Below are 12549 nucleotides of genomic sequence, written 5' to 3' on the forward strand. Positions count from 1 at the left end.
CATCTTTAGCGACAACCTACGACAGCGCCCACGTCAGGAGAAATCAAGCTACGCTCATTGGCGTCAAACCCACTGTTGCAGAAAATGTTCTCAACATGCTGAAAATTTAGCGGCGTACAGAAAGACGCTACGACTTTTTTCGCGCGACTGAGGAGACGACTCCTGGCGACCACTGGCGAACATGTGGCGACAAACTAGACGCCTGTAGTTGACTAAAAAAATCGCCTAAGTGGGACATGCCCATTAATCATTCATTCATACACCCACCATGGATATATTAAGCTGCAATATTTATTTCACAAGATCTTAGACTGCCCTCCCAGCTGAACCATCAAGGAAGGATTAAGAACCAGGACTAAATGTCAGCAGGTGTCATCTAAGGAAAGACAAAGGAGCAACTGAGTCTTTGATTGAAATAAAAGCTGTTCAATCCTGGCATTAATCTAGCACAGGATTTTTTTTTGTGGCTGGGATCTGGTTTTTTTTTTATTCGGGGAAAATTGCTACAGTTGACAACATGAATCACAGCAACAATGAGAAGGGAACATGTTTCCTGGAAACTCAAGCACAGCAGGTTGGCAGAATGGAGATGCAAGAAAAGTATATTAATCAGACAATCAATCAATTATATTTGTATAGCACATTTAAAAACAACTCACGTTGGCCAAAGTACTGTACATCAGCGCAGGTACTAATGTGCTATATGCATTGGTACACAGACCTAATAATACATACATAAACTGTTTACCGGCCCCACTCAGAGGGACACAAAAACGCTAGGGAGTAGGAATAGGTTTGAGCCTCGACTTAAAGGAGTCGATGGAGGGGGCAGCTCTGATGAGGAGAGGGATGCTGTTCCACAGTCTAGGTGCTGCAACCGCAAAAGTGCGGTCGCCCCTGAGCTTAAACCTAGACCACGGGATAGTCAGTAGCCCCAAGTCGGCCGACCTGAGGGACCTGGAGGTAGAATGGTGGGTTAGAAGATTTTTGATATAAGGTGGGGGCAGGGTGGTGGCATGGCAGTAGAGTTTGCTGCCTCACAGCGCCAGAGACCCAGGCTCAATTCCTGACCACGGGTGCTGTCTGTATGGAGTTTGCACGATCTCCCCGCGACCTGCGTGGGTTTTCCCCGGGTGCCCCGGTTTCCTCCCACACTCCAAAAGTCGTGCAGGTTTGTCGGTTAGTTGGGCTCAGGTAAAATCGTAAATTGTCCCTGGTGTGTGTAGTGTTTAAGAAAGAACTGCAGATGCTGGAAAAATTGGAAGGAAGACAAAAAAAATCTATGGAGCGAATATTCCTTCGCTCCATAGATGATGCCTCACCCGCTGAGTTTCTCCAGCATTTTTGTCCACCTGGTGTGTGTAGGATAGTGTTAGTGTGCGGGGATCGCTGGTGGGCGCGGGACTCGGTGTTACCGCGCTGTATCTCTAAACTAAACATGAACTAAACTACGCTGAATAAAGTATGGTGGCGTTGGTCATGACACTGGAACAGCAACGATCACACTGGCGCTCGTAGTAAGGTGAGCTCACACAGGAGGCGTTATTTCTAATATCAAGCAGCAGTGACAAGAAGGTCCCAGTCTACACAGGGACATAGTCCTTCATCCTTTTGGTGTGCTGGCCTTTATAAATCAGAGCATTGAGTATAGAAGTTGGGATGTAATGTTAAAATTGTACAAGGCATTGGTGAGGCCAATTCTGGAGTATGGTGTACAATTTTGGTCGCCTAATTATAGGAAGGATGTCAACAAAATAGAGAGAGTACAGAGATTTACTAGAATGTTGCCTGGGTTTCAACAACTAAGTTACAGAGAAAGGTTGAACAAGTTAGGGCTTTATTCTTTGGAGCGCAGAAGGTTAAGGGGGGACTTGATAGAGGTTTTTAAAATGATGAGAGGGATAGACAGAGTTGACGTGGAATACCTGAGAGTAGGGAAGATTCAAACAAGGGGACATGACTTGAGAATTAAGGGACTGAAGTTTAGGGGTAACATGAGGGAGAACTTCTTTACTCAGAGAGTGGTAGCTGTGTGGAATGAGCTTCCAGTGAAGGTGGTGGAGGCAGGTTCGTTTTTATCATTTAAAAATAAATTGGATAGTTATATGGACGGGAAAGGAATGGAGGGTTATGGTCTGAGTGCAGGTATATGGGACTAGGGGAGATTATGTGTTCGGCACGGACTAGAAGGGTCGAGATGGCCTGTTTCCGTGCTGTAATTGTTATATGGTTATATGGTTATTATATCCTCACTAAACATTATTCCCTTTGATCCTTTCCTCCCTTTTTTTCTTTAGTCAGAGGGTGGTGAATCTGTGGAATTCATTGTCACAGACGGCTGTGGAGGCCAAGTCATTGGATGTTTTTAATGCAGAGATAGATAGATTCCTTGATTAGTACGAGTGTCTGGGGTTAATGCCATGATCACATTGAATGGTTCGAAGGGCCTACTCCTGCACCTATTGTCTATTGGTTATGCGGAGAATAGAATAAAATAGAATACAATAGAAGAATGCCTTTTATTGTCATTCAAACAGACAAGGTTTGAACGAAATTTCATCCCTACAATCATGAAATTACAAAAAAAACAAGACCCACACTTAACACAACTTACACAAACATCCACCACAGTGAATCTCCAACACCTCCTCACTGTGATGAAAGGCAAAAGTCTTATCCCTTCCCTTTGTTCTTCTCCCACGGTCCAGCAGTCCAACTGCAGCATCGAGGCGACTGGGGCTCACGATGTTAAAGCCCCCGGCGGGCGATGGTAAGACCCTAAAATGTCGGGTCCCCGTACAGAGCAGAGATTAAACGGTCCCCCCCCCCCCCCCATATATACACAGCAAAAAATAATAAAAATTAGAACCAAAAACATACGTCTAAGGCTAATGGGGTTAGGGGGGGGGAGAGATAGATCAGCCATGATTGTTTAAGAAGGAACTGCAGAGGCTGGAAAATTGAAGGTAGACAAAAGTGCTGGAGAAACTCAGCGGGTGCAGCAGCATCTATGGAGCGAAGGAAATAGGCAACGTTTCAGGCTGAAACCCTTCTTCAGCCATGATTGATTGGCGGAGTACACTTGATGGGCCGAATGGCCTAATTCTACTCCTATCACAAATGAACTTTATTGTGTATCTGTACACTGTGGACGTCTCGATTGTAGTCATGTGTTGTCTTTCTACTGACTTGTTAGCAATCAACAAAAGCTGTACATCGACAAACGTCTTGTTCTTCTTGCGAATCAAACATAAAACAAAGGAATAGTTAGATCTCAAGCCGGGTGTTGAGCTGCCAGGTTGTTGTCTCTGTTGGCGTCAATGTCTGCCAGGCCCTGACACAGCTCCATTTGGTGGGTGGTAGAGCGGGCACCCAGAGATGACATGGTTGGCTGTCTGTTGTTCTGCTCCATATTCACAGGCTGGGCTCTGGCGGAGCCCCCATCTCCACACGCTGGCGTTGAAACGCCCAACTCCAGTAACAAGTCTGTTAAGCTGCACCCATCCACGCTCCTCTGGGGAGGTCAGACCCTGGACAACTTTTATCTGGTGAAGAGATGTGGCTGTGTAATGGAGATGAGGTTGCCTTCCAGTCCTGTGGCTATCCACAGGTGATAATAAACCAAACTCAAACTCATTTAATGAGGGATCTTCCTCTTTCCCTCCCTTTCTCCTTCCTTCCCGCCCTCCTCTCTTCCCAGCCCTCCTTCTATACGTAGTCCCTGGTGTACAGGATAGAAGTAGTGTACAGGTGATCGTTGGTCAGCATGGACTCGGTGGGCCGAATGGCCAGTTTCCACTCTGTATCTCTAAACCTAAAATCTAAAACAAATACTGCAGTAGGAAAACCTTCCGAGCTTTCCTTCCCAATACTCTGTTCCATTGAAGACAACGGCCTCCCTCAAGCAGCCACATAGTTCAAATGTTCATAGGTTCATGCGTTCTGGGAGCAGAATTAGGCCATTCGGCCCATCAAGTCTACTCCGCCATTCAATCATGGCTGATCTATCTCTCCCTCCTAATTCCATTCTCCTGCCTTCTCCCCATAACCTCTGACACCGGTACTAATCAGTAATCTGTCAATCCCATGCTTAAAAACAGCCATGATCACATTGAATTGCGGGTCTGGCTCGAAGGGCCGAATGGCCTACTCCTGCATCTTCTGTCTATTGTCCATTGTCCATCCATTGACTTGCCTCCACAGCCGCCTGTGGCAATAAATTTCACAGATTCACCACCCTCTAACTAAAGAAATTCCTTTTCAGAAAGTACACACAGAGTGCTGGAGTAACTCAGCGGGTCAGGCAGCATCTCTGGAGAACATGGATAGGCGACGTTTCACATAGTGCTGGAGTAACTCAGCGGGTCAGGCAGCATCTCTGGAGAACATGGATAGGTGACGTTTCACAGAGTGCTGGAGTAACTCTGTGGGTCAGGCAGCATCTGTGGATAACATGGATAGGTGACGTTTCACAGAGTGTTGGAGTAACTCAGTGGGTCAGGCAGCATCTGTGGAGAACATGGATAGGTGACGTTTCACAGAGTGCTGGAGTAACTCAGCGGGTCAGGCAGCATCTCTGGAGAACATGGATAGGTGACGTTTCACAGAGTGCTGGAGTAACTCAGCGGGTCAGGCATCATCTCTGGAGAACATGGATAGGTGATGTAATGGGTCAGAACCTCAGGAGGTCTCAATTAGTCTCAAAACATCAGAGGCAAATTTTTATCCCTTCATTATTTTCCGTTATGATAGTAAACAGTTAATAATTGCTTTTAGGATTTGAATCCCTGCAGCCACCTGAAGTGATGAACATTTGCAGCTCAGGACTGAAGAGTAATTTTGACCCTACAAGATTTGGTTGAATGGTGATGCATTCCGAAGTGCTTATCGTGTGCATATTTTAATCATTATTTCACTTTAGCAGTTCTAATTATGCTTGAGTTGGTGTTTAAGATTTTTATCCATGCCTGAGGACTGCATGGAGCAACTGTTCATGTGAAAATTACTTTGTAATGTAAAGGGGAGACATCGTGTTGCTAACACGTTGTTAGGAGGAACGTTTTTCTGAGGTAAATGAGTTGCAGAGAGATTCAGGGGAATCCTACCAAGGACAAGGATATTATGAGGTATACAATCATGAGAGGAATAGATCGGGTAGACGCACAGAGTCTCTTGCCCAGAGCAGGGGAATCGAGGATCAGAGGACAGAGGTTCATGGTGAAGGGGAAAAAAATTAATAGGAACCTGAGGGGTAACTTTCACACAAGGGGTGGTGGGTGTATGGAACAAGCTGCCAGAGGAGCGGTTGTACAGGGTCTTGGTGAGACCACACCTGGAGTATTGCATACCATTTTGGTCTCCTAATCTGAGGAAGGACATTCTTGCCATTCAGGGAGTACAGAGAAGGTTCACCAGACTGACTCCTAGGATGTCAGGACTTTCATATGAAGAAAGACTGGATAGGCTCGGCTTGTACTCGCTAGAATTTAGAAGATTGAGGGGGGATCTTATAGAAACTTACAAAATTCTTAAGCGGTTCGACAGGCTAGATGCAGGAAGATTGTTCCCGATGTTGGGGAAGTCCAGAACAAGGGGTCACAGCTTAAGGATAGAGGGGAAATCCTTTAGGACCGAGAGTGGTGAATCTCTGGAACTCTCTGCCACAGAAGGTAGTTGAGGCCAGTCAATTGGCTATATATAAGAGGGAGTTAGATGTGGCCCTTGTGGCTAAAGGGATCAGGGGGTATGGAGAGAAGGTAGGTACGGGGTACTGAGTTGGATGATCAGCCATGATCACATTGAATGGCGGTGCAGGCTCAAAGGGCCGAATGGCCTACTCCTGCACCTATTTTCTATGTTTCTATGTTTCTAAGAGGTAGTTGAGGCTGGGACTATCCCAATGTTTAAGAAATAGTTATATAGGTACATGAACAGGCCAGGTTTGGTAGACTTAACGTGGCCAGGTGGGATTAGTGTAGCTGGGACATGTTGGCTGGTGTGGGCAAGTAGGGCTGAAGGGCCTGTTTCCATGCTGCATCACGCTATAATATGGATTTTCAGAGGGATTTAAGAGATTTTAACTGATTTTCAAAGCTGTTCAATGGGGGAATGGAAGCCAGGTGAGTGATAGGTGGATACAGGTGAGGGAAGGGAGGTTGAATAGATGGCTGTACAAAGGCCAGGGATGAAAAGACAAAGGGCAATGAGTTAATGAGATAAAGAGAGGGGCAGCACGGTGACAAAGTGGTAGAGTTGCTGCCTCACAGTGCTAGAGTCCCAGGTTCGATCCTGACTACGGGAGCTGCCTGTACGGAGTTTGTACGTTCTCCCCATGACCTGCGTGGGTTTCTCCGGGTGCTCCGGTTTCGCGCACATTCCAAAGACGCGCAGGTTTGCAGGTTAATTGGCTTCTGTAACTTGTCCCCATTGTGTTGGTCGGCGTGGGCTTGGTGTGTTGAAGGGCCTGTGGAATTCTCTGCCTCAGAGGGCGGTGGAGGCCGGTTCTCTGGATGCTTTCAAGAGAGAGCTAGATAAGTTTAGTTTAGTTTAGAGATACAGCGCGGAAACAAGCCCTTCGGCCCACCGGGTCCGCGCCGACCAGCGATCCCCGCACATTAAAACCATGCTACAATTTACATTTACACCAAGCCAATTAACCTACAAACCTGTACGTCTTTGGAGTGTGGGAGGAAACCGAAGATCTCGGAGGAAACCCACGCGGGTCACGGGGAGAACGTGCAAACTCCGTACAGACAGCACCCGTGGTCGGGATCGAACCCGGGTCTCCGGCGCTGTGAGGCAGCAACTCTACTGCTGCGCCATCTATAAATGTAATTTAATTTATTGAATATGTTTTTCTATTATATGTTATCAGTGTGTATTGTGTCTAGATGCTTATTAAGTTGCTGCGAGTAAGAAATTCTCTCTCTCATTGTCAGTACACAAGGGCCTGTTAAACTCTTGATAGATGATTGTAAGCCTCCCGCTACCTAGGACTCATGCTATTAATTGTCCTGATGAATTTCTCTTTACAGATCACAGGCTTCTTCGTGCTGCAATTTTAGTGTGAAGTCAGAAGATAGACACAAAATGCTGGAGTAAATCAGCAGGACAGGCAGCACGCAGCATCTCTTGGGAGAAGGAATGGGTGACGTTTCAGGTCGAGACTCTTCAGATGTAAAGCAGCATCTGCAGTTCCTTCCTACACACTTGGTGTAAAGTCAGATTGATTCCAGAATCATCGGCTTCATTTGAGCGCGGAGGGAGAGATTCTCAGGAGCGCACTGCCTCTGTCTACATCATTGTAAAGTGGCACGGGCTTCTGACACCTTCTGATGTACAGTCCTCACTAAACCTGCATGTAGCAGCTCCCTAATTGCCTGCCCGTGTTACTAAAATATACACCAGCATTTACAAAGCACGAGATTCCTCCTATGATAGTAATAACCCTGCTTGTATTCCTGGAGGCAATTATATTCCAATTATACCAGGTATCGATCATAGCAGAGTTTCTCTCCTACAGTCAGAGCCATGAACCAGAGTGATATCTTACACTAGTTATGATCGGGCAGGGTCAGCAGTTGTAGAAACAAGGAACTGTGGATGGTACACAAAAATGCTGGAGAAACTCAGCGGGTGCAGCAGCATCTATGGAGCGAAGGAAATAGGCGACGTTTCGGGCCCAGTCTGAAGAAGGGTTTCGGCCCGAAACGTCGCCTATTTCCTTCGCTCCATAGATGCTGCTGCACCCGCTGAGTTTCTCCAGCAATTTTGTGTACCTTCGATTTTCCAGCGTCTGCAGTTCCTTCTTGAACAACAAAGAACTGTGGATGTCGGTTTGCGAAACAGGGATATTCTTGCTATTGAGGGAGTGCAGCGTAGGTTCACAAGGTTAATTCCCGGGATGGCGGGAATGTGACATGCTGAGAGAATGGAGCGGCTGGGCTTGTACACTCTGGAGTTTAGAAGGATGAGAGGGAAATCTTATTGAAACATATAAGATTATTAAGGGTTTGGACACGCTAGAGGCAGGAAACATGTTCCCGATGTTGGGGGAGTCCAGAACCAGGGGCCACAGTTTAAGAATAAGGGGTAAGCCATTTAGAACGGAGACGAGGAAACACCTTTTCTCACAGAGAGTGGTGAGTCTGTGGAATTCTCTGCCTCAGAGGGCGGTGGAGGCAGGTTCTCTGGATGCTTTCAAGAGAGAGCTAGATAGGGCTCCCCGTTCCTGCCTTCTCCCCATATCCCCTGACTCCGCTATCTTCAAGAGCCCTATCTAGCTCTCTCTTGGAAGCATCTAGAGAACCTGCTTCCAGGCAGAGAATTCCATAGACTCACAACTCTCCGGGTAAAAAAGTGTTTCCTTGTCTCCGTTCTAAATGGCTTCACCCTTATTCTTAAACTGTGGCCTCTGGTTCTGGACTCCCAGAAACTTTTTCTCACAGTGAGTGGTGAGTCTGTGGAATTCTCTGCCTCAGAGGGCGGTGGAGGCAGGTTCTCTGGATGCTTTCAAGAGAGAGCTAGATAGGGCTCTTAAAAATAGCAGAGTCAGGGGATATGGGGGGAAGGCAGGAACGGGCTACTGATTGGGGATGATCAGCCATGATCACATTGAATGGCGGTGCTGGCTCAAAGGGCTGAATGGCCTACTCCTGCACCTATTGGCTATTGTCTATTGTCTATAGGGACAATTTTACATTTTTCATTTATACCAAGTCAATTAACCTACAAACCTGAACGTCTTTGAGATGCTGTTGTCTAAGGCACTCTGCTCATTCTAATACTTCCTCACAGAGAGACTCAACATTCAGATACATAAGAAAATGACTTTACCTCTCTGGTTACCCGTTCAAGTTTAGGTTTAGTTTAGTTTGGAGATACAGCGCGGAAACAGGCCATTCGGCCCACCGAGTTCATGCCGACCAGCGATCCCCGCACACTAACACTGTCCTACACACACACCAGAGACAATTTACATTTATACCAAACTCACACGTCTTTGGAGTGTGGGAGAAAACCGAAGATCCCGGAGGCTCTGACCTCCCTTCCATCGAGGGGGTTTATCGCAGTCGCTGCCTCAAAAAGGCTGGCAGTATCATCAAAGACCCACACCATCCCGGCCACACACTCATCTCCCTGCTACCTTTAGGTAGAAGGTACAGGAGCCTGAAGACTGCAACAACCAGGTTCAGGAATAGCTACTTCCCCACAGCCATCAGGCTATTAAACCTGGCTCGGACAAAACTCTGATTATTAATAACCACTTTCTGTTATTTGCACTTTACCAGTTTATTTATTCATGTGTGTATATATTTATACCATGGTATATGGACACATTTATCTGTTTTGTAGTCAATGCCTACTATGTTCTGTGTGCTGAAGCAAAGCAAGAATTTCATTGGCCTATACAGGGACACATGACAATAAACTCACTTGAACTTGAACTTGAACTTGAACTTGAAAACCCACGCAGGTCACGGGGAGAACGTACAAACCCCGTACAGACAGCACCCGTAGTCAGGATCGAACCCGGGTCTCTGGCGCTGTGAGGCAGCAACTCTACCGCTGCGCCACCGTGAAACTGAGTTGCATTTAGACTCAGTGCCCCCTCCCCCATCCCCTTCCCCAACATCCCTCCCTCTAGCTTTACATTTCACTCTGTGGTTAAAAAAAATATATCGCTGATGCTGACTTCAATATGAAAAGAGCCTTTGATTCCAATATTTGTTGTTTATCTTGCACAGAAACCCCGCTGGGTGCGTTTGTGTCTGAAGATCAATGATAATCCCTAACAAAAGCCTCCGCAGCTTAAGTGAGAACAGGTGCAACGTGCCTTTCCTGCTTTGTTCCCCTGCTCACATTTTTTCATAGCAAACATGTCCATTTAATAAATAAATATTCCTGGACTTGTGCATTACTGAATGATTACTCTCTTCCTCTCATTCCCCATGAGAGGACCTGACCGGGTAGATTCACGGAGTCTCGTGCCCAGAGTAGGGGAATCGAGGACCAGAGGACATAGGGTCAAGGTGAAGGGGAAAAAACATTTAGAGGAATCTGAGTGCCAATTTTTCACACAGAGGGTGGTGGGTGTAACGGAACAAGCTGCCAGAGGAGGTAGTTGAGGCTGGGACTATCCCAACATTTAGACAATAGACAATAAACAGTAGACAATAGATGCAGGAGTAGGCCATTTGGCCCTTCGAGCCAGCACCGCCATTCAATGTGGTCATCGCTGATCATCCACAATCAGTACCCCGTTCCTGCCTTCTCCCCATATTCCCTGGCTCCGCTATTTTTAAGAGCCCTATCTAGCTCTTTCCTGAAAGCATCCAGAGAACCGGCCTCCACTCTGAGGCAGAGAATTCCACAGACAATTCCACAGATTTAAGAACCAGTTAGACGGATACATGGATAGGACAGGTTTGGAGGCATAAAGACCAAACGCAGGCAGTTGGCGTTAAATGTAGTGTCCCTAGTGTGTGTAGGATAGCGTTAGTGTGCGGGGATCGCTGGTCGGCCTAGACCCGGTGGGCCGAAGGGCCTGTTTCCGCGCTGTGTCTCAAAAACTAAACTAAACTAAACAAAACAAAACTAAACCAAAATAGCACTAATCCTACATGCTAGGGACAGTTGTGTTCAAGAAAGAACTGCAGATGCTGGAAAATTGAAGGTACACAAAAATGCTGGAGAAACTCAGCGGGTGCAGCAGCATCTATGGAGCGAAGGAAATAGGCAACGTTTCGGGCCGAAACCCTTCTTCAGACTGATAGGGGGTGGCGGGGAGAAGGAAGGAAAAAGGAGGAGGAGGAGGAGGAGCCCGAGGGCTGGGGGATGGGAGGAGACAGCAAGGGCTAACAAGATTGGGAGAATTCAATGTTCATGCCCGCCGGATGCAGGCTCCCCAAGCAGAATATGAGGTGCTGTTCCTCCAATTTCCGGTGTTGCTCACTCTGGCAATGGAGGAGACCCAGGACAGAGAGGTCGGATTGGGAATGGGAGGGGGAGTTGAAGTGCTGAGCCACCGGGGAGGTCAGGTAGGTTCTTGCGGACTGAGCGGAGGTGTTCGGCGAAACGATCGGCCAACCTCCGCTTAGTCTCACCGATGTAGATCAGCTGATATCTAGAGCAGCGGATGCAATAGATGAGGTTGGAGGAGATGCAGGTGAACCACTGTCGCACCTGGAACGACCGCTTGGGTCCTTGAATGGAGTCGAGGGGGGAGGTAAAGGGACAGGTGTTGCATTTCTTGCGGTTGCAACGGAAAGTGCCCGGGGAGGGGGTGGTACGGGAGGGAAAGGGAAGAATTGACAAGGGAGTTGCGGAAGGACAGTGTACAAGTTTACCGAGGTCAATTAATAATAATAATAATAATAATAAATTTTATTTATGGGCGCTTTCAAGAGTCTCAAGGACACCTTACAAAAATTTAGCAGGTAGAGGAAAAACATGTAAGGGGAATGAAATAAATAGTAGAGACATGACTAGTACACAAAGTAAAGACAGAATTCAATTCAAAACACAATATGAGGCAATTAATGCACAGATGAAAAGGGAGGGGGACGTGGGGCTAAGGATAGGCAGAGGTGAAGAGATGGGACTTGAGGCGGGACTGGAAGATGGTGAGGGACACGGAATTGCAGATCAGTTGGGGGAGGGAGTTCCAGAGCCTGGGAGCTGCCCTGGAGAAGGCTCTGTCCCCAAAACTGCGGAGGTTGGACTTGTGGATGGAGAGGAGACCGGCTGATGTGGATCTGAGGGACCGTGAGGGTTGGTAGGGGGAGAGGAGGTCAGTGAGATATGGGGGGGGTCCAGAGGGTGGAGGGCTTTGTAGGTGAGGAGCAATTAACCTGCTCTGTCCTCTAGTTATTTTTGTTTACCCCCATGGGGATAAAGTTCAGACTGTCCATGCCTCTTGTAATGTTATAAACACCTCAACACATTCCTCTGAACCTCTGGCGTTCCCGAAAAAGATGTTGTTGTGTTAACGAAAAGCAAAGGAACATTCCGCATGACTTCAATGGATTTATGAAGATGCCAGGCCTGGAATTTATGTGCCTTTGCTGAGCTGGTGTAGCGTATTCTCCAGGGGATGTCTCAAAGGAAGGAAATGACGCCAAAGAAGCGATTTTTAAGCACTTCTAAATACTGCTGACATTAAAGCAGGAGGATTACATGAGGGAGCTGCAACTGACTTCAAGATAACAACTAGCATTTACATGCAACCCTTAAAGGCCGGCACGGTGGCGCAGCGGTAGAGTTGCTGCCTCACAGCGCCGGAGACCCGGGTTCGATCCCGACTACGGGGTGCTGTCTGTACGGAGTTTGTTCTTTCTCCCTGTGACCTCCGGGAGCTCCGGTTTCCTCCCACGCTCCAAAGACGTACAGGTTTGTAGGGCTTCTGTAAATTGTAACTTGCCCCTCGTGTGTGTAGGATAGTGCTAGTGTACGGGATGATTGATGGTTGGCACAGACTCGGTGGGCCGAAGGGCCTGTTTCAGCGCTGAATTTCTAAACTAAACTTGTGTTTGAATGGGTTGATCGATG

General features: G+C 47.3%; 1 long non-coding RNA gene across 1 annotated transcript in view; it reads left to right on the forward strand.

Annotated features, from left to right (window-relative positions):
* The first annotated feature begins 613 nt into the window (after positions 1–613).
* LOC116975787 overlaps positions 614–12549 on the forward strand; it is a 28186-nt gene continuing 16250 nt past the window's right edge. Inside the window, exons 1-2 of the long non-coding RNA XR_004412774.1 lie at positions 614–742; positions 9874–9880. This is a non-coding gene — a long non-coding RNA (uncharacterized LOC116975787). The remainder of the gene's footprint in view (positions 743–9873; positions 9881–12549) is intronic.

The sequence above is a fragment of the Amblyraja radiata genome, chromosome 8, assembly GCF_010909765.2.
Source record: "Amblyraja radiata isolate CabotCenter1 chromosome 8, sAmbRad1.1.pri, whole genome shotgun sequence".
In the NCBI taxonomy this organism is placed as follows: Eukaryota; Metazoa; Chordata; class Chondrichthyes; order Rajiformes; family Rajidae; genus Amblyraja; species Amblyraja radiata.